We start from the raw sequence: 12,694 nt of genomic DNA, 5'->3' as shown, positions 1-12,694 counted from the left end.
CAATTTTAATTTCTAGATCTACGAAGTTTACACGATTCTTTAAAAAAATTAGTTGATTTAAGAAATTGTTGGATAAAATTAAACTTTAAAAAGAATTAAGCAAAGTTATAGATCTCTAGATTCTTATCTACATAGGACTAATGCCTGTGTTAAAGCGTCCATAGACAACCAATCATATAAGAGAAAAAAAATCACGCGAACCAATAGGATTATTCTTGTCTATAAACAGAAGATATATATATATATGTCTTAGCAGTTCTTTTTATAGTCAAGAAACGCATTTATATAGGAGGGAAGAAACTTCAAACTTAAATCATTAATTTCCAAACATGGCGGGCTCCCTTTAACCATTGTGTATGAACTCTTTCTGGCAATGAACCTTTAATACACAATAAATATAAAGAAATATACACAACATTAAAAAAACAATTACAAGAAAATTTAGCTATTAGGATTAAATGGGGAAAAGATTTAAATATAACAGATTTGCAAAAATAAATATAAATATAAATAAAAATGAATGCTAATAACTCATAAGTCTTTAAAAAAAAATATATATAGTTTGGCAATACTCATTTTAAGGAACACCTTCAAAATTTTTGTGAATGTTTTTTTTTTTTTTTACACCAATTTCTGGACATTTGCTGTCAACATTTTATAGACCGTTGCTGTCACCTTTTTCTGGACCTTTGCTGTCATCATTTTATTGGAACTCTGCTGTCATCATTTTCTGGACCCATTCCTGTGACCATTTTATGGATCTTTGCTGCAGCCTACTCCGCGATCATACTCAAAATCCTGGAATATGACTTTGATAAAAATGTCTTTTTATTTTGTTTGTTTTTTTATTTTTTTTTATTTTTTAAGAAATTTTCCTTGTGTTAATTATTAATTTAGAATGATGTTTTTGTGTTTTTTCTTGGGAAAAAAAAAAAAAAGCTCAATAAAGAGGCCTATAGCCCAAAAAAGAGGCGACGCCCAAAAAAAGAGGCAAAGAAAAGAGGCAAAAGCCCAAGGATTCCTAGGATGTACTAAGCTAGACAACTGAAGTCAAAGCTAAAAAGCTGAGGTTTCCTAAAAAAAAAAAAAAAAAAAAAAATTTTGTATGAATATCAAGTAAAAACAATTAATCTTTTGGTCATTTTCAGCTCTTATATGACAAGGTGACCATTATTAAATGCATTTTTTACATAAAAAAATAATATTTTTCAATGTAATCATTAAGTAAAATGCGTGCAGCACGGGGCTTTAGTGCATGAATGCTTACAAATAGTGGCGTCCCATACACGACAGCAGGATGCTATTCGACTAGATATAAGCCTAGATCTATTTTAATTCAATATTTATTTCAACTTTATCTTCATAATAATACATGTCAATAGCACCTTAAATTTTAATCAAATTATAACTTCACAGAACTATTTATGTCTCTAAGTAGACCTTGCTACCACTGTCGAGATTTTTTGCATTGTCTAGGCGCTGGATCAAGATTAAAAGTATTTTCCAAGGGGGGAATAACCTAGTTGATTTTTAATATCGCCAGCTTAAAAAATTTAAATGTATGTAATACATATATCAAGATCTACACAAAAAAAATAATTTGAAAACTAAGGGCTTAATTAAATGACATTATAATATTTTGTTACTCGCCAGCATTGATTATTTCAACCAAACAATTGAAATAGCCTTATTTTTAACTTTTCACAATTTCTTTTTAATTAAGGGTCACCAAATTCACCTTGCCTATGGCATCCAATCACCAAAGGCCAGCACTGCCAGCACAATGGCCATATGCAAATACATTTCCCCAACTAATGTCAGGTACCCATTAAAGTTGGGTGGGTTACTCCGAGGCGCCCTTTTAATTCCTGAATTTAAAAAAAAATTCTAATCTTTGCTAGAGACCATAGTCTTGAGTAAACTTAGAAATAAGATGAGATTGTCTAGATGACTAACAAGATCTAGTGACAATCTAGTCTAGAGTCTATTGAAAAATATAGAAATAGAATATATTATTTAGCTTTAGATCTAGAATCTAAAATTATTATAAACTCTAATCAAGATTGACTAGATCATGATAGATGAGTAGAGATCTAAATTTATGTTCTCTATGTTAGATAATACTTTTTGCATCCATTTTTTGGTATACACTTCTTTCACCTACTAACTAGATGATTTGGTGGCTGAAGGTTACAACATCATAAAAACTGGGGTTTTGAATTCCAGGATATTTATGATAATTCCAAGTCAACCCAACTCTAATGGGTACCTAAGATCAGTTGAGGAAAAGATAGGTGTAAGATAATACCTTAATAACATTCAGTAATAGTAAATAATTACCTGATGCATGGCTAGTCCAGCTTTTTCTGGAAATGTTCCAGCCCAGTGCACACATCTTCACAATGAATCTAATTACTGCAAAATAAAAGGTAAACTTGCATCATGTGAAATAAAAAATAATTAAATTTTTATTCAACCAGTGTCAATATGAAAAGTCATCACAAAAAAGCAAATTTTGATTATAATAGCTAAAGCAAAAAAAAATAAATAAATCAAATCTAAATAACCTAAAAAAAATAAAATATAAGTTTGATTCTGAAAGGCCATAATAAAATAATACAACATAATTTCAGACAGCCACTACAAATAACACAAAAGTCGATTCCAAGCAGTCATAAAGAAAAGTTATCAAGTAGATTCCAAATATTAACTGCCAAAAAATAATCAAGTCAATTCTAAATAACAACAAACAAACAAACAAAAAAATGCAAAAGTCTGATTCCAAACAGCCATCACAAAAAAAAAGCAATTAATTTAAACAACCACTACGAAAAACACAATATCAGACATTGATCATAAAAACACACAAATCCGATGAAGAGCTTAAGTAATATACACATGTCTGATTCCAAACAGCCATCTCCAAAGAAGAAAATGTCAATTTATTCAGCTACAAAAAAAAAGCACATGATTCTTTAAAAAAAAAAAAAAAATCCGATACTGAACAATGATCACAAAAAACACACAAGTCTAATTTCAAACAGAGCTCATAAAAAGCCATCACAAAAAAAAGCCCACAAGTCTAATGCAGAACATTGATCACAAAAACGCACAAGTCCAATTTAAAACATTGATAAAAGAAAAACAAACAAATCTGATAAAGAACATCAATTAAAAAAACACATGTCCAAACTGCCATCAATAAAGACCCAAATGTCAATTCAATCAGCCACTACTAAAAGAAGCTGTTGATTAAAAAAAAAAAAAAAAAGTCTTATGCCGAACATTGATCACAAAAAAAAAAAACACCAAGTCAAGTTTCGAACACCACACCGATCATAAAAAGGAGGCACAAGTCAGACTTCTAATAGCCATCACATAAAATAAACAAATAAAAATGCCATTCTAAAAAAACACAAAGTAAATGCACAACTCGGAATGTGAATATCCATCACAGAAAAACACAAGTCTTTTTCAAACAGCCCACACAAAAAAGCAGAAGTATGATTAAAAACACCTATCACAAAAATTTTAATAACCACCAAAAAAAATGCGCAAGTCGGATTTCTATTACTGATCATAAAAAAGCACAAGTCCAATTCTGAAAATCGATAACATAATCACACAAGTCCGATTCCAGTCAGCCATTACAAAAAAGCACAATTTCATTCCAAACAGCCATCACAAAAAAGCGAATATCTATTAAAAAAAGCCACTATACAAAACACGTTGATTCTAAAAAAAAACAAAAAAAAACACAAGTCTGATGTCGAACATCAGTTACAAAAAAAAAATTAAAAATGTCCATTCTAAATAATTATAAAATGAATGCACAAGTTTGATTCCAAACAGCAATCACAAAAAGCATATGTCGATTCAAACAGCCACTACGAAAAACTTGAATGCAAATTCTTAATGACCACATAAAAAAAAAATAAAATTTACAAATTCTATTCCAAGCATTAATCACAAAAATGACAAGTAAGAATCAAAATACATTAAACATTAAATTCTTACCATTACCTATCAATCAGTCTGCTGAACCATGGGGGCACCACACAAGATCTGTCAACATCCCTTCTATATTCCTCTCTGTACTTAGTCCTGGATAAACCATTTCATGGCAGACCTGCACATTCTTTGATGTCTTCACATTGCTCTCTGTCTTTCATTCTTCATCCTGGAACTCAACAGTGAAAGGACCATAACCCTGGTATTATTTTCTGGAAATAAAAAAAGTGATTAAGTCCCTTAATGTAATTAACACCAATTTTTATAATTGTTTTACAAAATACATTAAATTCTTATCATTACCTATCAATCAGTCTGTTGAACCATGGGGGCACCACACAAGATCTGTCAACAACTCTTCTATATTCCTCTCTGTACTTAGCCATGGATAAACCATTTCATGGCAGACTTGTCCATTCTTTGATGTCTTCCCATCTCTCTTTCTTCCTTCTTTGTACACAAATGGGGAAAAAATGGACCATAATTCTTAAAAAAGAAATTTAAAATCATTAAATAAAATTTAATTTAATTTCTAATTATTAATAAAATATCTTACCAGAATGCTAGCCACTCTTTCTAAAACTATGACCAGTGCCTTATTTAAATCTTGAATTATATTTCTAGTCTAGGAGTTCCAACCAATTTTGTTGTATACAAAGGCCATGATACTGATTATAGGAATATGCCAGATGTCTGTTTCAGCATCTGAGTAAATAAATTAATGAAACTCCTATGACTCTATGTTAGGGTACTGTCATCTTTCATATCTGTATTTAAAAAAAAAACAAAAAAAAAAAACTGGACATACATTCCTCATAATCAGTTCCCATCCTGTTTGTCATTTAAATATTTTGGACATTCCTTTTACATTCCAGCCAAGATCTCGCAGCGGACAGTAGAAAATGGCAGTATGAACTTCAGATCATTGTGTAAACCATCTCGTGCAAACCACAAAACCAGGCAGTTTTATCAAGATCCACCTAAGAATGAAAAATACTATAAGGTACACTTTCACATTACATCTAGAAAAGGATAGCTATATTTAACTTGATCTAGTAGAAGATGTACAACTATCATACCCATATAATGTAGATTAACAAACTGATTCAAGATAAATACTATTAAGCCAATCCTACACCCATACTACTTGTATACATAAAATTGGGTGGATCTAGAATTTTAGATCTAGATAGACTAGATTCTTATTAAAATTCTAGATCTTTTCTATTAAGTAATAAAAACCTTTAAAATGTATTTTAATATGGATGAAGCTGAACAGAAATGATTAGAAAATAGTCGATGCCAACACAGAGGCTCTTGTTGTCGTATGAGCCATAGTTGTCTATTGACTGAAGGTGGTGGAGATAATTCAACAAGATGATTTACAATGTAAATCAAGAGATCTGTCTAGGTTAGTTCATTATTTTTCTTGAAGATTTCTATGATCAAGTCTAGATTTTCTAGATCTAGCATCATATACAATAATTTCTAGAGATCTAGTGCTAAGTCCTATACATATGGGATCTAGATCTAATCAAGATCTATCTAAAATCAGAATAAAAAATATGGAATGTCACACTAGATTTAGAATAGAATAGCAAAGTTTTACCAATATCTAGATTTTTAGTCCAGTAAATCAACTTCTATAGATCAAGATATAAATTAAATTCACCTTTATCTATCCCATAGTCTGTTGGACTGTTAAGGCACCACACAAGTTTTGTCGACCATTCTTTTCCTCACCGTCTTTTGAATGACTAATTACTGAGAATAGTAAACCGTTATTGTTAAAGTATATACAGGTAATCAGTGCTTTTTTGTAAAGAAATAGGTGCCGGAGCTCAGTGATGGATTGCCTTTTAACAACTAATAAATAAATAATAAACTTTAAAAAACAAAATTAACTTTTTCGCTAAATTGAAAAAAGTGCCGGTACGCTGTACCAGTGCTTACTGTAATGCTGCTGACCTGAAAAATTGTAGTTAAACTAAATAATACAGTAATATTAAGCCCATACTAATTAGTCTTAGATATATAGATCTAGAAATTATATTGACATTGTGTAGATCTAGTCAATCTAGATTTCAAAGCAAAGAAAACAGAAGAACGGTAGACCATAAGGCAAAGACGAAAGCATCGACAAGGAATAAGCTGAAGAAATCCAAAATATTTATTGAAAATTTTTAGTTAGATCTAGATTAATAATCTAGAATACTAGGACTATAGTAATCTATACATTCTTTTCTAGACTCTATTAGACAAACTCTAATGATGATTCTAATATTAAATATGTAGACCTAGAGCAGTGGTTCCCATACTTTTTTGTCTCGTAGACCCATTGCCATGTTTTCTGCTTTTCGGTAGACCCCCTGCTTAACTTATATTTTTTAAAATTTTTTTATTTTTTTTTTTTATTATTTTTTTATTTTTTTTTTTTTTTTAGATAAATTTTTTTTTTTTTTTTTTTTTTAATTTTTTTTTAAATTTTTTAAATTTTTTTTTTTAATTTTTATTTTTTTTATCTTTTTTATTATTATTTTTTTATATTTTTTTTTCTAATTTTTTTTTCCTTTTTTTTTCTTTTTTTTTTTTTAAATTTTTTAAAAAATTTTATTTGAATTTTTTTTAATTATTTTTTTAAATTTTTTTTTTGAATTTTTAAAAAAATTTTTTTTATAATTTTTTTTTAATAATTTTTTTTTTTTTTTTTTTTAAATTTTTAAATTTTTAAAAATTTTTATTTTCTCATTTTTAATTTTTTTTAAATTTTTTTTTAGATAAATTTTTTTCCCGGGACTGATTTCACTATAGACCAGTAGTTCCCAAACTTTTTTGTCTCGTAGACTTCTTGCCATGTTTTATGCTTTTTGGTAGACCCCCTGCTTAGCTTATATTATTTACATAACAATAATTTTTAATAATAAAAAACTGCATTTTAATATTACATAGCATACTAACTATCAGTACCTAAAACGCAATTTAACTATTATTTAATACAAAACTATACGATTGAGCTTTTTATAAGCAAAATTGTAGTCAAACTGAATATCCATTTGGTTGGATCAATAAAAATTAACTTATCTTAGAATGGACCTCATTCACCAACATTTAGTCACATGATTTTATTAGTAAAACAATGAAAAAAACTGTCTCGTGACAACCATCATGAATTACACATGAGATCGTAAATTATATAGAAGAGATATAGCACCACGTGGCTAAATGTTGTTTGTTAACAATTGGTGAATAAGGTCCATTGAAAACTATCTAAGATCCATAATGCCCCCTGTAATGAAGAATAAGAAATTACAGAAATAGTTAAGACTAACATTAGCCTGACAATAAAATGTATAGTTCTTATTTAATTAGCTTTCTTGACATTATTATAATTAAGCCACACAAGAAAACATGTAAATTGTCATTAGCTTTAACAAAGCTTCATTGATGTCTTTGTTGATTTGTGGAGAGGTATCAATCTTGGCTAGTATGCTGAAAAAAAATAGAAAAGAATATTTATTAAACTGCTTTATAAATAAACTAAATCCATAACATATATAAATTAAAATGTATGTAATACATATATCAAGATCTACACAAAAAAAATAATTTGAAAACTAAGGGCTTAATTAAATGACATTATAATATTTTGTTACTCGCCAGCATTGATTATTTCAACCAAACAATTGAAATAGCCTTATTTTTAACTTTTCACAATTTTTTTTTAATTAAGGGCCACCAAATTCACCTTGCCTATGGCATCCAATCACCAAAGGCCAGCACTGCCAGCACAATGGCCATATGCAAATACATTTCCCCAACTAATGTCAGGTACCCATTAAAGTTGGGTGGGTTACTCCGAGGCGCCCATTTAATTCCTGATTTTAAAAAAAAATTCTAATCTTTGCTAGAGACCATAGTCTTGAGTAAACTTAGAAATAAGATGAGATTGTCTAGATGACTAACAAGATCTAGTGACAATCTAGTCTAGAGTCTATTGAAAAATATAGAAATAGAATATATTATTTAGCTTTAGATCTAGAATCTAAAATTATTATAAACTCTAATCAAGATTGACTAGATCATGATAGATGAGTAGAGATCTAAATTTATGTTCTCTATGTTAGATAATAGTTTTTGCATCCATTTTTTGGTATACACTTCTTTCACCTACTAACTAGATGATTTGGTGGCTGAAGGTTACAACATCATAAAAACTGGGGTTTTGAATTCCAGGATATTTATGATAATTCCAAGTCAACCCAACTCTAATGGGTACCTAAGATCAGTTGAGGAAAAGATAGGTGTAAGATAATACCTTAATAACATTCAGTAATAGTAGATAATTACCTGATGCATGGCTAGTCCAGCTTTCTCTGGAAATGTTCCAGCCCAGTGCACACATCTTCACAATGAATCTAATTACTGCAAAATAAAAGGTAAACTTGCATCATGTGAAATAAAAAATAATTAAATTTTTATTCAACCAGTGTCAATATGAAAAGTCATCACAAAAAAGCAAATTTGGATTATAATAGCTAAAGCAAAAAAAATAAATAAATCAAATCTAAATAACCTAAAAAAAATAAAATATAAGTTTGATTCTGAAAGGCAATAATAAAATAATACAACATAATTTCAGACAGCCACTACAAATAACACAAAAGTCGATTCCAAGCAGTCATAAAGAAAGTTATCAAGTAGATTCCAAATAGTAACTGCCAAAAAATAATCAAGTCAATTCTAAATAACAACAAACAAACAAACAAAAAAATGCAAAAGTCTGATTCCAAACAGCCATCACAAAAAAAAAGCAATTAATTTAAACAACCACTACGAAAAACACAATATCAGACATTGATCATAAAAACACACAAATCCGATGAAGAGCTTAAGTAATATACACATGTCTGATTCCAAACAGCCATCTCCAAAGAAGAAAATGTCAATTCATTCAGCTACAAAAAAAAAGCACATGATTCTTTAAAAAAAAAATAAAAAAATCCGATACTGAACAATGATCACAAAAAACACACAAGTCTAATTTCAAACAGAGCTCATAAAAAGCCATCACAAAAAAAAGCCCACAAGTCTAATGCAGAACATTGATCACAAAAACGCACAAGTCCAATTTAAAACATTGATAAAAGAAAAACAAACAAATCTGATAAAGAACATCAATTAAAAAAACACATGTCCAAACTGCCATCAATAAAGACCCAAATGTCAATTCAATCAGCCACTACTAAAAAAAGCTGTTGATTAAAAAAAAAAAAAAAGTCTTATGCCGAACATTGATCACAAAAAAAAACACCACCAAGTCAAGTTTCGAACACCACACCGATCATAAAAAGGAGGCACAAGTCAGACTTCTAATAGCCATCACATAAAATAAACAAATAAAAATGCCATTCTAAAAAAACACAAAGTAAATGCACAACTCGGAATGTGAATATCCATCACAGAAAAACACAAGTCTTTTTCAAACAGCCCACACAAAAAAGCAGAAGTATGATTAAAAACACCTATCACAAAAATTTTAATAACCACCAAAAAAAATGCGCAAGTCGGATTTCTATTACTGATCATAAAAAGGCACAAGTCCAATTCTGAAAATCGATAACATAATCACACAAATCCGATTCCAGTCAGCCATTACAAAAAAGCACAATTTCATTCCAAACAGCCATCACAAAAAAGCGAATATCTATTAAAAAAGCCACTATACAAAACACGTTGATTCTAAAAAAAACACAAAAAAACACAAGTCTGATGTCGAACATTAGTTACAAAAAAAAAATTAAAAAATGTCCATTCTAAATAATTATAAAATGAATGCACAAGTTTGATTCCAAACAGCAATCACAAAAGCATATGTCGATTCAAACAGCCACTACGAAAAACTTGAATGCAAATTCTAATTAACCACATAAAAAAAAAAAAATTACAAATTCTATTCCGAGCATTAATCACAAAAATGACAAGTAAGAATCAAAATACATTAAACATTAAATTCTTACCATTACCTATCAATCAGTCTGCTGAACCATGGGGGCACCACACAAGATCTGTCAACATCCCTTCTATATTCCTCTCTGTACTTAGTCCTGGATAAACCATTTCATGGCAGACCTGCACATTCTTTGATGTCTTCACATTGCTCTCTGTCTTTCATTCTTCATCCTGGAACTCAACAGTGAAAGGACCATAACCCTGGTATTATTTTCTGGAAATAAAAAAGTGATTAAGTCCCTTAATGTAATTAACACCAATTTTTATAATTGTTTTACAAAATACATTAAATTCTTATCATTACCTATCAATCAGTCTGTTGAACCATGGGGGCACCACACAAGATCTGTCAACAGCCCTTCTATATATATAGATATCTTGATTTTCGTAGACAATTTTGTTGTATACAAAGGCCATGATACTGATTATAGGAATATGCCAGGTGTCTGTTTCAGCATCTGAGTAAATAAATTAATGAAACTCCTATGACTCTATGTTAGGGTACTGTCATCTTTCATATCTGTATTTAAAAAAAAAAAAAAAAAAAACTGGACATACATTCCTCATAATCAGTTCCCATCCTGTTTGTCATTTAAATATTTTGGACATTCCTTTTACATTCCAGCCAAGATCTCGCAGCGGACAGTAGAAAATGGCAGTATGAACTTCAGATCATTGTGTAAACCATCTCGTGCAAACCACAAAACCAGGCAGTTTTATCAAGATCCACCTAAGAATGAAAAATACTATAAGGTACACTTTCACATTACATCTAGAAAAGGATAGCTATATTTAACTTGATCTAGTAGAAGATGTACAACTATCATACCCATATAATGTAGATTAACAAACTGATTCAAGATAAATACTATTAAGCCAATCCTACACCCATACTACTTGTATACATAAAATTGGGTGGATCTAGAATTTTAGATCTAGATAGACTAGATTCTTATTAAAATTCTAAATCTTTTCTATTAAGTAATAAAAACCTTTAAATGTATTTTAATATGGATGAAGCTGAACAGAAATGATTGGAAAATAGTCGATGCCAACGCAGAGGCTCTTGTTCTCGTATGAGCCATAGTTGTCTATTGACTGAAGGTGGTGGAGATAATTCAACAAGATGATTTACAATGTAATTCAAGAGATCTGTCTAGGTTAGTTCGTTATTTTTCTTGAAGATTTCTATGATCAAGTCTAGATTTTCTAGATCTAGCATCACATACAATAATTTCTAGAGATCTAGTGCTAAGTCCAATACATATGGGATCTAGATCTAATCAAGATCTATCTAAAATCAGAATAAAAAATATGGAATGTCACACTAGATTTAGAATAGAATAGCAAAGTTTTACCAATATCTAGATTCCAGTCAGCCATTACAAAAAAGCAAAATTTCATTCCAAACAGCCATCACGAAAAAAGCGAATTTCTATTCAAACAGCCACTATACAAAACAAGTTGATTCTAAAAAAAAACAAAAAACAACACAAGTCCGATGTCGAAAATCAGTTAAAAAAAATAAAAAATATCCATTCTAAATAATTATAAAATGAATGCACAAGTTTGATTCCAAACAGCAATTACAAAAAGTATATGTCAATTCAAACAACCTCTACGAAAAACTTAAATGCAAATTCAATGGATGGCTGCCTGGTCGTGAAGTTTGCGCGCTGGACTGTCGTTTGGATTTATCGACGGTCGAGGGTTCAAACCCTGCCCGCTCCCATCCCCCGTCGTCCTGCGGGAGGTTTGGAATAGGAAGTAAACTATCTTCAACTCTGAAGGAACATCCGAATTATGTAAAACATTTTACAAACATTTTAAATAACCACATAAAAAAAAAATTAAAATGTACAAATTCTATTCCGAGCATTAATCCATTCTTTGATGTCTTCACATTGCTCTCTGTCTTTCATTCTTGATCCTGGAACTCAATGGTGAAAGGACCATAACCCTGGTATTATTTCCTGAAAATAAAAAAAGACTGATTAAGTCCCTTAATGTAATTAACTTCAATTTTTTACAAAATACATTAAATTCTTACCATTACCTAATGATCAATCTGATGAACCATGGGGGCATCACACAAGATCTGTCAACAGCCCTTCTATATTCCTCTCTGTACTTAGCCCTGGATAAACCATTTTATGGCAGACCTACCCATTCTATCATGTCTTCACATTGCTCTCTGTCTTTCATTCTTCATCCTAAAACTCAATGGTGAAAGGACCATAACCCTTGTATTATTTTCTGGAAATAAAAAAAGACTGATTAAGTCCCTTAATGTAATTATCACCTATTTTTTTACAAAATTCATTAAATTCTTACCATTACCTATCAATCAGTCTGTTGAACCATAAGGGCACCACACAAGATCTGTCAACAGTCCTTCTATATTCCTCTCTGTACTTAGTCCTGGATAAACCATTTCATGGCAGACCTGCCCATTCTTTGATGTCTTTACATTGCTCTCTGTCTTTCATTCTTCATCCTGGAACTCAATGGTGAAAGGACCATAACCCTCGTATTATTTTATGGAAATAAAAAAAGACTGATTAAGTCCCTTTAATGTAATTAACACCAATTTTTTTTACAAAATACATTAAATTCTTACCATTACCTATCAATCTGTTGAACTATGGGGGCACCACACAAGATCTGTCAACAG

The 12,694-nt window shown here is 30.1% G+C and overlaps 1 long non-coding RNA gene across 1 annotated transcript; it reads right to left on the bottom strand.

Moving 5' to 3' along the window:
- Positions 1-4,029: 4,029 nt before the first annotated feature.
- LOC129926490 (uncharacterized) lies at positions 4,030-4,933 on the bottom strand. The gene is made up of 4 exons (XR_008778177.1): positions 4,820-4,933; positions 4,568-4,716; positions 4,315-4,461; positions 4,030-4,223 (listed from the first exon to the last, which is right to left on the bottom strand). It is a non-coding gene; the product is annotated as an uncharacterized LOC129926490 (long non-coding RNA).
- Between the last annotated feature and the right edge of the window lie 7,761 nt (positions 4,934-12,694).

This window comes from Biomphalaria glabrata, chromosome 5 (genome assembly GCF_947242115.1).
Source record: "Biomphalaria glabrata chromosome 5, xgBioGlab47.1, whole genome shotgun sequence".
Taxonomy (NCBI): domain Eukaryota; kingdom Metazoa; phylum Mollusca; class Gastropoda; family Planorbidae; genus Biomphalaria; species Biomphalaria glabrata.
Note: the sequence above shows the minus strand (reverse complement) of the source record. Positions and strands in the feature narration are given on the sequence as shown.